This window comes from Haemaphysalis longicornis, unplaced genomic scaffold (assembly GCF_048455015.1).
Source record: "Haemaphysalis longicornis isolate Haplotype H1 unplaced genomic scaffold, Haemaphysalis longicornis Haplotype H1 scaffold_10, whole genome shotgun sequence".
NCBI lineage: Eukaryota > Metazoa > Arthropoda > Arachnida > Ixodida > Ixodidae > Haemaphysalis > Haemaphysalis longicornis.
Window position 1 is genome coordinate 54,121,706 of NW_027526204.1, and position 14,112 is coordinate 54,135,817.

Below are 14,112 nucleotides of genomic sequence, written 5' to 3' on the forward strand. Positions count from 1 at the left end.
GTTTGTGCCTATCTGTTCTTCAAGTATTTCCAGTTCTTGTATTAATATTGTTTCTACAATTTGTTCAACTACCACACAGCTCTCGCTCATTTCACCACCAACTGAACATTTTTTTTTGTTGTAAACCACTGCAACCATTTTTTTTCACTTTGTGTACAGAGTACTGATGTGTACTGATAAGTTCTGATAACTACTGACGCGTACTGATAAGTTCTGATAACTACTGACGCGTTCTCGATCCGCTAGTATTATATAATGATTTCACTTACCATGCGGTTGTGTTTGTGCCTATCTTTGTTTTTCGCGTATTTCCAGTTCTTGTAGTAATATTGTTTCTACGGTTTGTTCAACTAGCATCGTATTGCTGTCTTCAATTCCTAACTGGCGTGTTATTTAGCAATGTACCATTTGTGCTTTCTTATAGGAGGTCGCCCTAAGTTTTTATTTCGGAACCTCCTTTTGTACACCATGTACTATGTAAACTTGTCTGCGAAAGTTCGTTTGAAATAAACCTGAAATCGAGAAAAACCGTGTGAAATCAGTACTCCCGCAGGGAACTAGAAATTCTCCCTTGTGGCCTTGAAAACCTCCTTTCGGAAGGCCTACAAAACTCCCCAAGCTTTCGTAAAACTCCATGCAAAAGAAGTAAATGCTTCCCTTGAACCTCCTAAAAACTCCCCTAAACATAAGTACTTCCCAAGGGACCCATAATAGGCTCCTATTCAACCGCCTAAAAATTCCATAAACATCACTTAAAAACGCCTTTTAGGAAGTAAAGAATACTCCATTTTGACCTCCTTAAATTCTCCTGAACATTTCTTAACACTCCCTAAATACCTCCTTTCTATCACCTAAAAACGCCCTGTTTCGAGGAGGTAAACAAAACCTCCCGGTTTCATGTAGTAAAAAAACTCCTACAAGGAGGACCACTAGAGGACAGGCGAAAAAGAACCTCAGGGAGTATATGGGAGGAAAAAAAGTTTACAGTGGACGTGGTCGAATAAATTAACAGGGCGAAAAGTGAGGTGAAACTGCCAAGGCCAAGCTAACTATTCTCGTTCGTTCAGTACAAGAAGGAGATGAAAAATAAATCGGCATTGTCGTACATGGTGGAGACACCCTTTGAATGGTCCCGTGCTGTCGCTATTGGGTCAAAGTGCTCAACACAGCAGTCTAGGTTTTCCACAAGACCCAGCAATGCGAAATAGAAAGATGATTCAAACTTAGCGAGTAAACCGTATTGCGGCGAAAATTATAGGGCGGTCTTGCTACAGTAACTGTCGGCGGCAGCCAGCGAATGACGCAAAACGGTGGTGCCAACGTGTACGTGCCTCTACCCTTGTGGCGCATGCGCGTAAATTGAGGAACTCTAGCTAAGACACGAGCGTAGAAACCACGTGGGTTAGAAAGCATTGATAAGCAGAGACAGAGATATAGGTAGAGAGCGTGGAAGGAAGAAACTTGGATCGAGCGGCCGGGGACAGCGGCTCTTCTGTCATCGCCGTGGGGTTGCGTCGTATGTGTTTTCGCGTTCGTGGCTGGCTCGACGAGAACTTAAAATTCACAGTCTGCCGGCCACCTGAACTTCGACTTTTCACGTTCGTCGCGTTGCCGTACTGCTGCCGGGTGGGGCGTCGCCGGTTAACTCCCGCTTACGCCTGCTTGCAAGCGTATGTTCAGCAAGGGGTCCGGGCCGCATGCGGACCTTTGCAGATCAAGCAGCATCAAGCGGCGGTTAAGAATAAAGAAGGTCGGGACAAGACAGCGGAGCGGTGTAAAATTTACACCATCTTCCCGCGAGCGGAACCATGGGGTAGATGCGACGCATCCGGGGTTGTCGTTGCGTTTCCGTTATGTTAGCGTGTGGATTGCTGTTGTTGTGCCCTATTTACGCAGCATGTTCACCCTCGATGCGTCGCATCTGCCCCATGGTTCCCCTCGCGGGAAGATGGTGTAAATTTTATCGGGGTGGCCGGCGCTTGTTACGTTTGCGCCAACCATCGCGATATCAGGCCTGTTAGTCTCCATTTCAAATCATCGGCGGGCACCGGAGGATGTTATCGAAGGAGCGCCGGCGGAACGACTGAGCGGAGCGGCGCAGTAACCGCGTTTATATGTACGGTGAGGGGAATGAGAGAGAGCAACGCATGCGCATGTGTTAACCCGCACCCACGCACAGCTAGCACGGCGATGGAGCGAGCGCAGCCGAGCGCTAACACGCAGATGGCGCTGCGGTGAGAACGGCGCTAGCGCGCAGCTGGCGCGTCGAGGAGAATGGGGAAGGGATGCGGACCCCGCCGGACTACGCCGGAAAGACAAGGCGGGTGAAAGAGATGCGGCGCATCTAAAATATGAAGAAAAAAACGCCGGCTTATCCGTGCCAGGATCCGTCGTATGAAGCGGACAGCGTGCATCCGATTGACATATCATCGGGGTTTTCAATGCATTGTTTCTATGGGCAGCTTGCCGGGACCGCAGTGATCCGTCGTGAAAAGGGGGTCGTCGTAACTCCCGGGGACGTATCAACGGGGTTCCACTGTACTCCCAAATAAAAAAAGTAAGCTACCTCTAACATTCATTTTAAAAAAATCTACAACCAGTGCATACATCCTGGTATAGCATACGAAATTGAAACTTGCCTGCTTAGGAAATGACTAGAAAGCAAACTTATGTCGTCTCAGCATGCCATGGAAGGAATAATGCTAGGAGTAACACTCAGGGAGCGGAAACAAGCTACCTGGATCCGAGAACAAACTAGGGTGTAGGATATCATAATTCAAATGAATAAAAGTAAAGTGACTTGTGCTGTCTGTCACGAACGTACAGCATATGGACAATTAGGCTAACAGAGGGGGTACCAAGAGATGGATCTATTAGGAGGAAGATGTCATTAACCCTTTGGAAGGATGAAATAAAAAGATCCGGGGGTAAACTGGACTCAAACAGCGCAAGACAGGAGCCGTTGGAGGTCAATGGGAGAGGCCTTTGTCTTCCAGTAGATCATAGCAGGCTGACGATGATGATTATTATGATGATCACTTCCTCCTCCAATCGAGTGTGTGGCCGAGTAGCCGTTGCAATAAATTTTGCTTCGTTTATGGGGTTCAACGAAGTTTCACCCCATAGCACGGTAGAACCTAGCGTCGGCTCCTGTTACCGACACACCTTCCCGCTGCTGACGAGCGGGTGCGGCTGGGCGTTGCCGGTACCCGCTCACGCCCCTTCGCTTAAGGAATTCGGTGTATTAGGCCCACATTCGTCTTTTGGCACATAGAGTTTGATACTAATATACACTAGAGGGAAATATGCCCCCACTGTGCAGGGAAGCACGCGCTTCAGTGATCGTTCCGTCATGTACCGGGCAGGCACGTTCCACTTGTCCTTGGCATGGCTCATGAACAGGCTGAAAAGCTGGCTCTGGCTGTGAAAACCCGACACTGTTACGGTTGAAGATTCATCAAAGTTGCTTTGTTATTATAAGCTTGAACCTCCAAAAAGATTAATTTGTCAGTGATTATGTTGAAGCCTCATGCACTATGAACAAGAGCAAATATGGTGGCTTTTGGCTTCGTGACAGAAAAAAAAACATCCATAGGTCTAGCTCAGCGAAGTAGGCGAGGAACGTCGCTGGCGGCAATGGCGCCACCCACGGCGGCCCGCGACTGCAGCGAGAGATTTCCCTCTAGTTTATATTATGAAACTTTATGCTTTGGCAGCATTCCATGTAGCCACGTGGTCTGTGTTGGATCTGTGTTTCCGTTCTTGATCCCCAGCGCGACGAGTATCGAGGAGAAGTGCGTGCAAACGACCCGTCGGCGACCCATCTGTGCGTCGGCGCCGGCGCACTTCTAAGACGCATACGAATGACGAACGCGCAAACCTCTGTCGGTGAGCGGAGTTATCAAGTGACGCGAGCAGTGTAATTGGGATAGCCAAAGTGTTGCCATACTTGCGCTGGAGTTTTTCTTCTGGTCAACCTTGGCCAATCTCTAAGTGGGCATGTTTGACGCGACAAATGTGCGTCCGGGATGTAGCTGCTCGGCAATCGCCGCTGGGCCCGTGCTCACGTGCGCGCGCTGGGCACAATCTTGGTATTTCAGGGCGCAGGGAGCGCAGCCCTTTGGCGCCCGTTCGTGGCCCCCGTTCGTGCCAGGCGGCGATGGCAATACCGAACAGGGAAAGAAAGCAGAGGAAAATACTCTCGGAAAATTGGGAGGGAAGGGCGATTCGCCGTGGCGGGGCGAGACACTTCTTCGAAAGTGTGTGGGGGAAAGGGTGCAGTATACTGTGTCCGCACGAGACGCTCCACTGCGCGACGCTTGGTGTAAACGTGATGGGGCGTGCCGGTGACCATAACATGCGTTTGCTTCCTAATACGCAGTTCGCGGTCCCTTCCCAAGACAACTTCGCGTCGACGACGCTGGAGGTCACCATAGCTGCCGTCGAGAGAACCCACGAGTTGGTGCTGCTTCAGTGCACTGGAGCCATCAGGAGTGGGTGCTGAACTGCGAGTGAGGCAATCTTTCGAGCGCTGCGTCGGCCGCTGCAACTTAACGAGCCGCCAGAGCGGAGGCTCAGCACCCCCGACGCCAGAACCGCGAGTGAGTGCTGAACAATGAGCGAGGCCACCCGTGCATGTGCTTCGTCCGCCACTGCATATAGAAGTTTTCTATAACCATAGAACTATGTCCCTCTGAAAATCTGTTCCTCGCCATATATTTCACAGTCAAAATAACTGCGCCCAATTATCACATTAGGCGTATCGTATTCGCCAGCCAGTTTTTTAAAGGAGTACTGACACGAAATTGCTCACTTTCAGTTTTTATGCTATAAAGAATACCTATTGGCCCAGTAATTATGAAAATCGAACCGAAAGTCGTCAGCCACCAACACAGAATTAATTATAGTACGTTTATTGCAACCAGTTTCAAATTGGGTCGCCGCGCGGGAAAATGGCCGTTCGAAGGCCAGCCTGCAAGCGAGCCAGCCTTATGTCACGGCCTCACCCGTGACGTCAGGGACGTTGGCCGCATCGTCTGCTACGATTGCACATGGTCCGCGCTCGCCCGCGCAGTCGACATGGTGTCTGAGTCGTCAGACTCGGATGAGTCGCTGCCACCCTACAGACAGAACAACTTTATTTGGCCAGGCGATTAGGCCGGCGATGTCTTCGCCGTCGTCCGTTTTAAATATCACTGCGGCTCAAACCGGCGCAGACCAGGATAGCAACAGCTTGTCGCCACTCTTCTAATCAATCTGGTCGCGTAAAAGAAGTTCCCCATGCGAGAAAGTAGATGTTAGTGTGTTGAAAAATTGTGCTAGGGGTTGTTATCAGCGCTGAGTTTAAAACTTGCGTTCAGATATTTGCCGCGATGGTAAGCCTACGCTCACCGGAAGCGGAGGTTCGCCACTCCGACCCAGCACTGCCGGCACCGCGGTGCGGCGAGCGGCGGAAAGATGGCGCCACCTGCGCGATAGAATCAAAACAGGCCACGGCAGATGTCTTGGTCACCGATCGCTGCAACGGGAATTATCGCCAAAATAAAGCTCCATATGCGAAAAAAGGGATGATAGTTTGGTGAAACGTTGTGTAAGGGATGGCCATTCGCAGTTGTATAGATACCAGCGATCAAATAGTCGCTACGATACTAAGCCTAAAGTTCCCAACACCCAAGCTGACCCGAGCAACGCCGGGCCCGCTGGCTTGGGCGACAGTTCTTGCGGCTGCCGCCGCGCACGAACTCAGTCTACGTTTAGCGCTGCATGTCGTCGCGTAGGAAATAATGCATCTTGGCGCCGTCGTCGATTTGCTCGGACCGGCTTCCACGAGCAGTACTTCGCATTCCGCGAGCTTGGCATAGCCCAACTTGGGCGAGCTCGGCGACGCGCACCGCGACGCCGTGCGCGTCGAAATCGCGCCCCGCGCGGTGCCGGCACCGCGCAGTTTTCAGCACCAGTGCAAGGGAACACCGTGCGCCGGCCACGAACGGAAGAGCAAAGACATCGAACACGCAAAGTTTACAAGCATTGCTCACACAGCTACACCCACGTCTCCTGCCCAAACGAATACCGTCGACAACAGCAGCGCAGGATATCATTTCCGGTTCCGAGAACGACTATATGACGTCACCCTGAACCGGCCAGACACACGGGCCGATGTTTCGTCACGCCGAAAGCGATTTCGCTAGTGCTGCTGATTTGTGGAAGCTCGCGGCCGGGACAATCAAAATCGATTTTAGATGTGATTCCGGCCTGGGATCGCTGCAAAAATTTCTGTGAGGCATCTGTACAAACTACTGAAGCCAATTATATGATTTTTTAGGCGTCAAAATTTGGTGTCAGTACTCCTTTAACTGCGGACACAAAAAATTACGATTTGCTAAAGAGCTACGCTCTATTAAAAAATGTGACGTGCTGTGCATGGTATAAAATTTAAAGACGCTAACGGATAATCACGTGGGACAACTAAAAATTCCATCCCAGTTATTGTCATGAGACCGTCTAAAAGACAACTAAAAGCCTAAAGAGACCGTCCCGGTGAGTGAGAAATTGAGTAAAAATTCAATGATGCCGCAAGGGCCTGTGGGATGTAATATTAAAAGTATGGATGATGGAAATCACTGGGCGAATAAAAAAGTCATCTCTCTGATCAGTACTAGTTAGTAGCAGTTAAACGTCGCGAGGTAAGGGGTGATGTAAAATTGTCGCACAAAAATACTTTTCGTACCGAAAGGCGGGTTTTAAGGGTGGACATTTAACGCAGGCAATGACCACATCGAAAGACAATTATGCTCCGCCATTGCGTGAGTAACAATTCAGAATTGTGTGGTAAGCTCTGGGTAGCTGTAAAATTAACGATTTCTTTATACAGAGATGGGTGCAGCTACAGCAAACACGTGCCATTGAAAGAGGGCGAGTTGAGCTTTGAAGGACGCCAATATTTAACAATCCTCATTTGGTGCTCCAGAGCGATCATTCGGGCTTGTCGCTCTTGACTAGGCCGCAGATAAAACGTGGCTTGGTCGACACCCTGCGGCTCGGAATCACTGGAAAAAAGACCGCGTAGCCAACACTGGTATACCGCAGCAGGGGCGAGATGGAGATGGAGATAAGGGGAAGAATGGAAGGGTCAATAGGTACACACTAAACTTTTTTACACTCTTTTTGGCCGTAAAGGGTGTAAAAACCTTGTCCCATGGCTAACACCCTTAAAAGGTGTTTTCGCAAATAAAGGGTGTACGGACGAAAAAAGGGTTTAAGAACAAAAAAAGGGTGTTGAGCTCAACACCTTAAAAAAAGGATGTTGAGGACGCTCAACACCCTAAATAAAGGGTGTTGAGCATCCTCACACCGTTTTTTAAAGGTGATGGCATGCGCAGTACCATGGTGCTGCGCGTGTCATCACCAGGGCCTTGGAGGCTTGCGACCTATCACCATGCTGTCCTAATGCAATTCATGGCGACAGGTGTATGTCTGGAGGCCCTGTAAGTAAATGAAATGCAACAATTTATGACTAATGGCACAATTTTAAGTTATATATACAGTGATCCCTCGTGGCGTCAAACTCGGATATCTTGAAATATCGGTTAACTTGACATGACACACAAAAAAAACGTAGTAGTCTGAACCAAAAAAGAAGAAATAATAGAACTTCACAATTTCATGCACGTGACGATCACAACATTGGTGCACTAGAGGGACCACTGAAAACCGTTATCAGTGTGCTCACTACACATTAGCATTCAAGTGATACAACTAGACAGAACTGGACCCCCACTACAATTGCAATCATGTTTTCTGGTGGTAGCTTCCAAAAACAATATCCCATGTGATGCGCACCCGTAGAGAACTTGTATTGGTATTTGTCGTCACAACTTTTTTAAAAGGCAACATTTATAAGTTCAATTGACCATAAATTGCACAATTTCTTTTGTGTCAAAAATCTTGAGACTCAAGCCGAACGAAACCACGTTTTCCGAACAAACTTTTACAATCGACAGTAAATGTCGCAACATAAAAAAAAAGAAACAAGAATGTTTGCAGAATTCTGTGCATGAATACTGAGACTAAAACTAATTCACAACCATAAACTATGATTGAGGTGTCTATTATTAACATTTTGGAAACTTCCCTTAAAACTTTACAGCCAAGCACATACCAAATATCAAGATACAAGCAATTATGAACTTCCTTCCCTTCGAACGCAATGAGGTGGACACAGCAGTCTGAACTATAAAGAACATTTATCTTTGACCCATCCTATAGCCGGTATTCATTGAAAAGTTTAGCTGTCGATTTCTTCGTTTGGCAACACTGAAATAGCCACGAACATGGCTGATCGCGCCACGGACATGGCGCGGCTCGTGCCACTGCGGCCGCACGCCGAAGAAAAATATAACACTGACGTGCGTCGCCTGCTCCGTTTCAACCGATTCTCAACAGTGGTGTCATCAAAGTTGTTATTAAAAGCACTCGCATTGGAGTCAAGGCATTACATTGCGTTCGGCGGGCTAGAGCTTGGAATGTCCAAACCATATCATGCGCTTAGCACGGACAAGTACCGCCATCTTGCGGAGCTCGACGTAACCACACACTAAACATTTTTACTCCCAAAAAGGTGCGTTCAGCTTGTCACCGCAGGAGCACCCTCATAACACAATATTTTACACCCTTTAGGGTGCTTGGATTCTGTCGCCGCAGGAGCACCCTTTTCTGCCCAAAATATCATACGGTGCTTCCTTAGCACCTCAATCTGTAGGAGCTTTTCCTGCAAAAGCACCTACCTAAGGAGGTACAAAAAAGGTGCATCATCCTCGGTTCACAAATGGCGCTGCAGGTGTGCAGCCACATATGGCACAATATGACACACGATTATGGTATGAAACATTCGTGCTTTCCAAGCTCCATTCTACGAGACATTCCATTGAAGCGCAATGTCAGCTGATAATTTACTTGAACTTTTTGTCCCACCGATTTTTAAAACATCCATTTATAAAGTCTAATATTACAGCCAAATCGCAGTACAGAAGTTGTATCATTAGAGGTTGTTGATTACTCAAAACGGTGTTAAAAATTCAATTTTATGTTCATTTTGAACTGCAGCGCACATCTTTCGAGCTTCACTGCAAAGCATAAACGTGTTATGCAGTGAAAGCAAGTAGGCCTGCAACACATCAACTGCACAAAAGTTCTTTGAACCTTACAACCCTCGGCTTCTCAGCATTGCATCAAACTTCAAATCACGGTAGCTACCCGCAATGTTTAGTGCCTTATTCTTGAGCTGAGCAGAAAAGCTCAATATTAAGGCAGACCAAATGCAATATGTATACTTCCCTCCGTACTGTGGCTTTATTCTACCCATAAAAGTTGGGTCCCCACTGCCACTTACTTTATTTTACATTATTCTTTGTGCTTCATGAAAAATGACCCCACATAGCAATACCAAGAACTGTAACCATCACAGAACAATGCATATGTATACCTGCTAGGTTTGCCGAGGTGGCATTAGGGAGATCTTACTGGGGGGGGGGGGGGGATAGTAGCTACAACAGAATGGGCAACTTTACACACATTTTTTTTATTTGCTTAACACGTAGCAGGAAATGAACTGTTTTGTCGTACAAACTACCAAGAAGCTAGACCACTCAAATGTTCGACGAGGCTGACACCGCCCTTATCAGAAAGTCCTGGAAATAGTACTGCAAGTGCAATACAAAACAGCAGGAACTGAACTGTTTTGTTGTTTCGTATAAGCTAAAAACAAGCTACACCACTGGAAACTTGCTAAATCTTCAGAACCGCCGTTCAGAACGGCCGTGCTCGTGTGTAAATGAAAGCGGTGGCGGCGGCGCTGCGTTTCTATAAACAGTAAACTAACAATGGGTCGAACAGGTTCACCATCTACACATGGCCGACTACACTTTTTAAGCACTTCATTGATAACGATGCCAATTGGTGTCGCGTTGTATTGTCAGGTATACCTCCCTCACATTGTGGCCACACTGGGAAAAAGATTTGGCCAAAGACGGGTGCGTTTTCGGGAGATTTTAGTTTCGGTCGTACAATCGTGCCAAACCATGAAAATTCGGGAGTCTCACGGAAAATTTGGAAAACCTGGCAGGTATGCATTCCCTGGCGAAGCCCATGGTTGAAATGTGATGACATTGTTGCTATAGCAGTATTTTATCATGAGTCTAGCTTGTGCATGGTGCCTTGCATTATGTCCCTGCTGGTGGATTTGGGGTCATTTTTCAATGTTGCAAATGAAAACCCAACAACCAGTGGTAGTGGTAGTTGGCGGTGGTAGTTGTAGTTGTTGTCGTACGGGTGCGTCGACGGCGCTTGAAGGCCAAGTACGACGAAATGCACGAAGCGTTGGAGCACGGGGAGCTTGCGATCTTGGACGAGTTCCTGCGCGCCTTCGACGTGCGGTCGGGGAGGAGTACTCGGAGATTCTGTGAGCTGGCGCGTAGCGTCCGTGCGTGCTTCACGCGAGGACCCCCGCCGAGAAGCGCGTGAACGCGTTCAACCCGTGGATCGGAAGGGTTCTCGACTCCAACATGGACCTACAGATCATCCTCGACCACTACGCGTGCGCGGCGTACGTCGTGGACTACGTCAACAAGGCCGACCGCGGCATCTCGTTCTCGTAACGCGTGGTCCGCCGCTCGCCGCCGACGTTACGAAGCCGTGTCTCGCTCTCGATTCGATGGATCCGCAGCTCGACGCTGACGACTGGCGGCGGCCTCTCGTTCTCGACGCTCGGGATCGGCCGCTCGACGCTGACGCTTCGCCGCTGCCTTAGCGCGCGCATTAGAGGGAGAGAAGGTAGCACCTGCTGCTGCAACACCTCTTTCAGCGCCGGAGCACGCGCATGCGCGCCCGCACCTGTTGTTGAGAGCGGACAACGCCGAGGGACGACGGGTGACAGTGCGAGTTAAAGAAATGCTCTGCATTTAAAATGTCTCTTCTGTTTCCATCTGGTTCCAGTTCAACTGGTTTATTGGACAATTCCCAGATGAAACCAGTAGCCACTGGAACCACTGGACTAGTAGGACAAAACCAGTAGGACTGGGACCAGTAGGGGTAAACCAGTAGCATCTGGGACCAGTAGGACTAGGACCAGTATCATCGGGGACCAGTAGTGTTCAAAACCAGTAGCAACTGGTCGTAGTCCTTGTGAACTAGTGGGTACTGGTCGACAAAAACACAGATGATTCTCAGACAGGGCACTAGCAGAAGGCACATGAAAGATAAACTGCTCAGGAATATTTCAATCCCAGATGGATGTGTTTCTAGCCTAGGTGGAATATAACAGAAATCGTTCGCAGCTCATTGCAAGCTAGTGCCAGTCATGATTTATATTGAAAAAACAAGTACGGCAAATAAACTAAGACCTTTTATTAGACTAATAAACTTTAAAACTACAGTTTCAAAACAAGCTGTGACCTGTTCCTGCCAAAGCAGAAGGGCTGGGACATGAAGATACACAATGTTTGGATATACACGTGGTCCTACCTTCGCGGTCTAGCGAACCGCAGACCTCGGGACATGGCAAAATAGTAAGTGTATAATGACGCTTCTTCGGTGCAGGATGAATGTACAAGGAAGCACTTGTTGTGACTGCACAGTTGAAACACTTCTGCGAACCACTTGAACAAAAGTTGTTTCGAAGCACAAATGAAGACTTTCATTGTCCGCTAGAACCACATTGAAGAAGCCATGTACGTCTCATCGAAACTATAAGCACCAACAAACCAGCGCCGACATTGCTCGACCACGTGATGCTGGTTACTAACGATGCAGTTCACTCGTTTAAGGTACAGACCAACTTTCACTCTTTTTAAGTCGTGCTTCACCGCCATTTTGAATATGCAATCGGCTTAGCTTGGTTTGGCTTGACTTCAAAAATAACTTCTTTAAGACAATGTTGCCAGCAGCGTTATGAGGTCGACTATTAGTCAACTTTTTCTGCATTACAAGTTCTTGTTGCCTTGCGATGTGTAAACACTCCTATAGACGACTGTCCAACATTTGTGCTAATTGGGTGTATTACGTTGGCCAAGTATTCCCTGGTGGCCACGAGAACATTACGTGTAATAAAATTATGTAAACCCGGTGCAGAAAAAATTCACCTAAATATTTTATTAGCTGCATGAACTGCATTTAAAGGAACATTTTAGAGCTGCTCAGGGCGTAGCAGGCAAAATTTGTGCCTGCCTAATGCAATTAATATTTAAATGTGTAATCACACAGCTCTCTTCTGATAGGATGATTGATTCACAACCATTTGTGGTTTGCCAAAGTTGCAAATTATCGTTCAATAACCCCATTGAAACTATTTATCCTTGTAAAAAAAGCGTGTCTGTTAAGAGAGATAGCCAAAGGGTAAAAGTTATAGTTGGCTGAGAATTAGGACCCAAACACTGTTTTAGTTGCAGAGTTCTCAAGAATAACGCGGACGTAACTGCAACTGGAACTATATTTTATCCCAAATACAAAAATTTACATGACCTGTACCTTAAGTTTAAAACAATAACCTATCACCTGGGACCAGTTGAAACCAGTTTCATGTGCTCCCAATTGAGACCACATGAAACCACTAGCACACCAGGCTGTTGCAACTGGGACCAAACTTGAAACCAGTATTCCTGGTAACTGGGCCCAGATGAAACCAGATGTATATCAGGCCACTGCAACTGGGACCAGTTTGAATTAGTTATCCAGTAACTGGGACCAGATGGACCCAGTAGCACACCAAGCCACTGACAACTGGGACCAGTTCAAACCCAGATACACCATAACTGGGACCAAATGACACCAGTAGCAAACCAGAACACTGGCAACTGGGGCCAGTTTCAACCAGTAACCGAGTAGCTGGACCAATTGAAACCAGATGCCCCACAAGTGGGACCAGATGAAACGGGAAGAAAACCAGTAGGTCATTTTCACCTGATATTTAGTTAAAAACGTAGTCGTGCATCTCCGCAGTGATTACAGTCACTCCAGCAATCTCGGCACACGTGAAAACTCGTGGGCCGGCCACCCTGCTTCAATATAAATAACTGCTGTCTCACGCCCTTCTTCATTGGAAGAGGAGGGGGCTGTGACAAACACGTACGCGTCATCACCGACTCCCAGGCCGCCTGCCAGAGCTATGCAAGGGGCTGGGTCGCTTCTATAGAGCACTGCATTCTCGCCAGCAAGGCGCCAAAACACCTCCCAAGTGTTACAATAGCATGGAGTCCCGGACACGACTCTCTTTGTGACAATCAGCAAGCTAACGCTGTCACCCGAGCCCATGCCTCCCGGGCGCCACTGGAGGATTATTACCCGGAGACCATAATGCTGCAATACAATGCAACTCTAGCACCATCGATTCACCCGAAAACCCTTTCCTCCTCCGCACAAATTCTTAACAAGAGAACAAGCGACATTCTGGTGTCAACTACAAACAAACACCTTCCCGCACCTAGGATGGCTCCACGCCATATACCCTACAATTCACCCTTCAAACAAATGTCCTTCATGCACAGCTCAGTATGCCTCCCTTTACCACGTTCCGTGGGCCTGCCCTGACATTGCAAACATTCCCCGAATACCCAACCCAACTCTTGAGCAGTGGAAAGCTGCGTTGCTCAGCTCGGACCCGGAAGATCAGCGACAGCTGGTACGACGGGCCACGAGTGCAGCCAGAGCTACTGGGGCCTTGGAATAGGGGCACCTCCCCTCCTTACGCAAACGACACCCTTTCCTAAAAAGTGTAAAATAAAGTTATTCCTCCTCCTCTTCGGCGCGAGAAAGCAACTGCCCTGCCGGGCCAGGTGGGGCTAATTTGAGGATGATGATTAGAGGCCCTCCCTTTGTATCGGGACGTTGGTTGTCACCAACCGACTTGCCTTGTTATTCTACTTGTTTGCCCCACTCTTCCCTAACTTAATGGGTTATTCCCCCTGCAAACCACCGCTTTTAAATTCCCATCGCTTCCCCTCCCCCCTTTCTGCCCTTGAACTCCTGTTTACCTCCCCCTTCTGATTCAATTTCGGCATATTACTCATCCTACGTCCCACCCTCTTCCCTACTTTTCTTCCACCACCACTTCCACCATCAAAT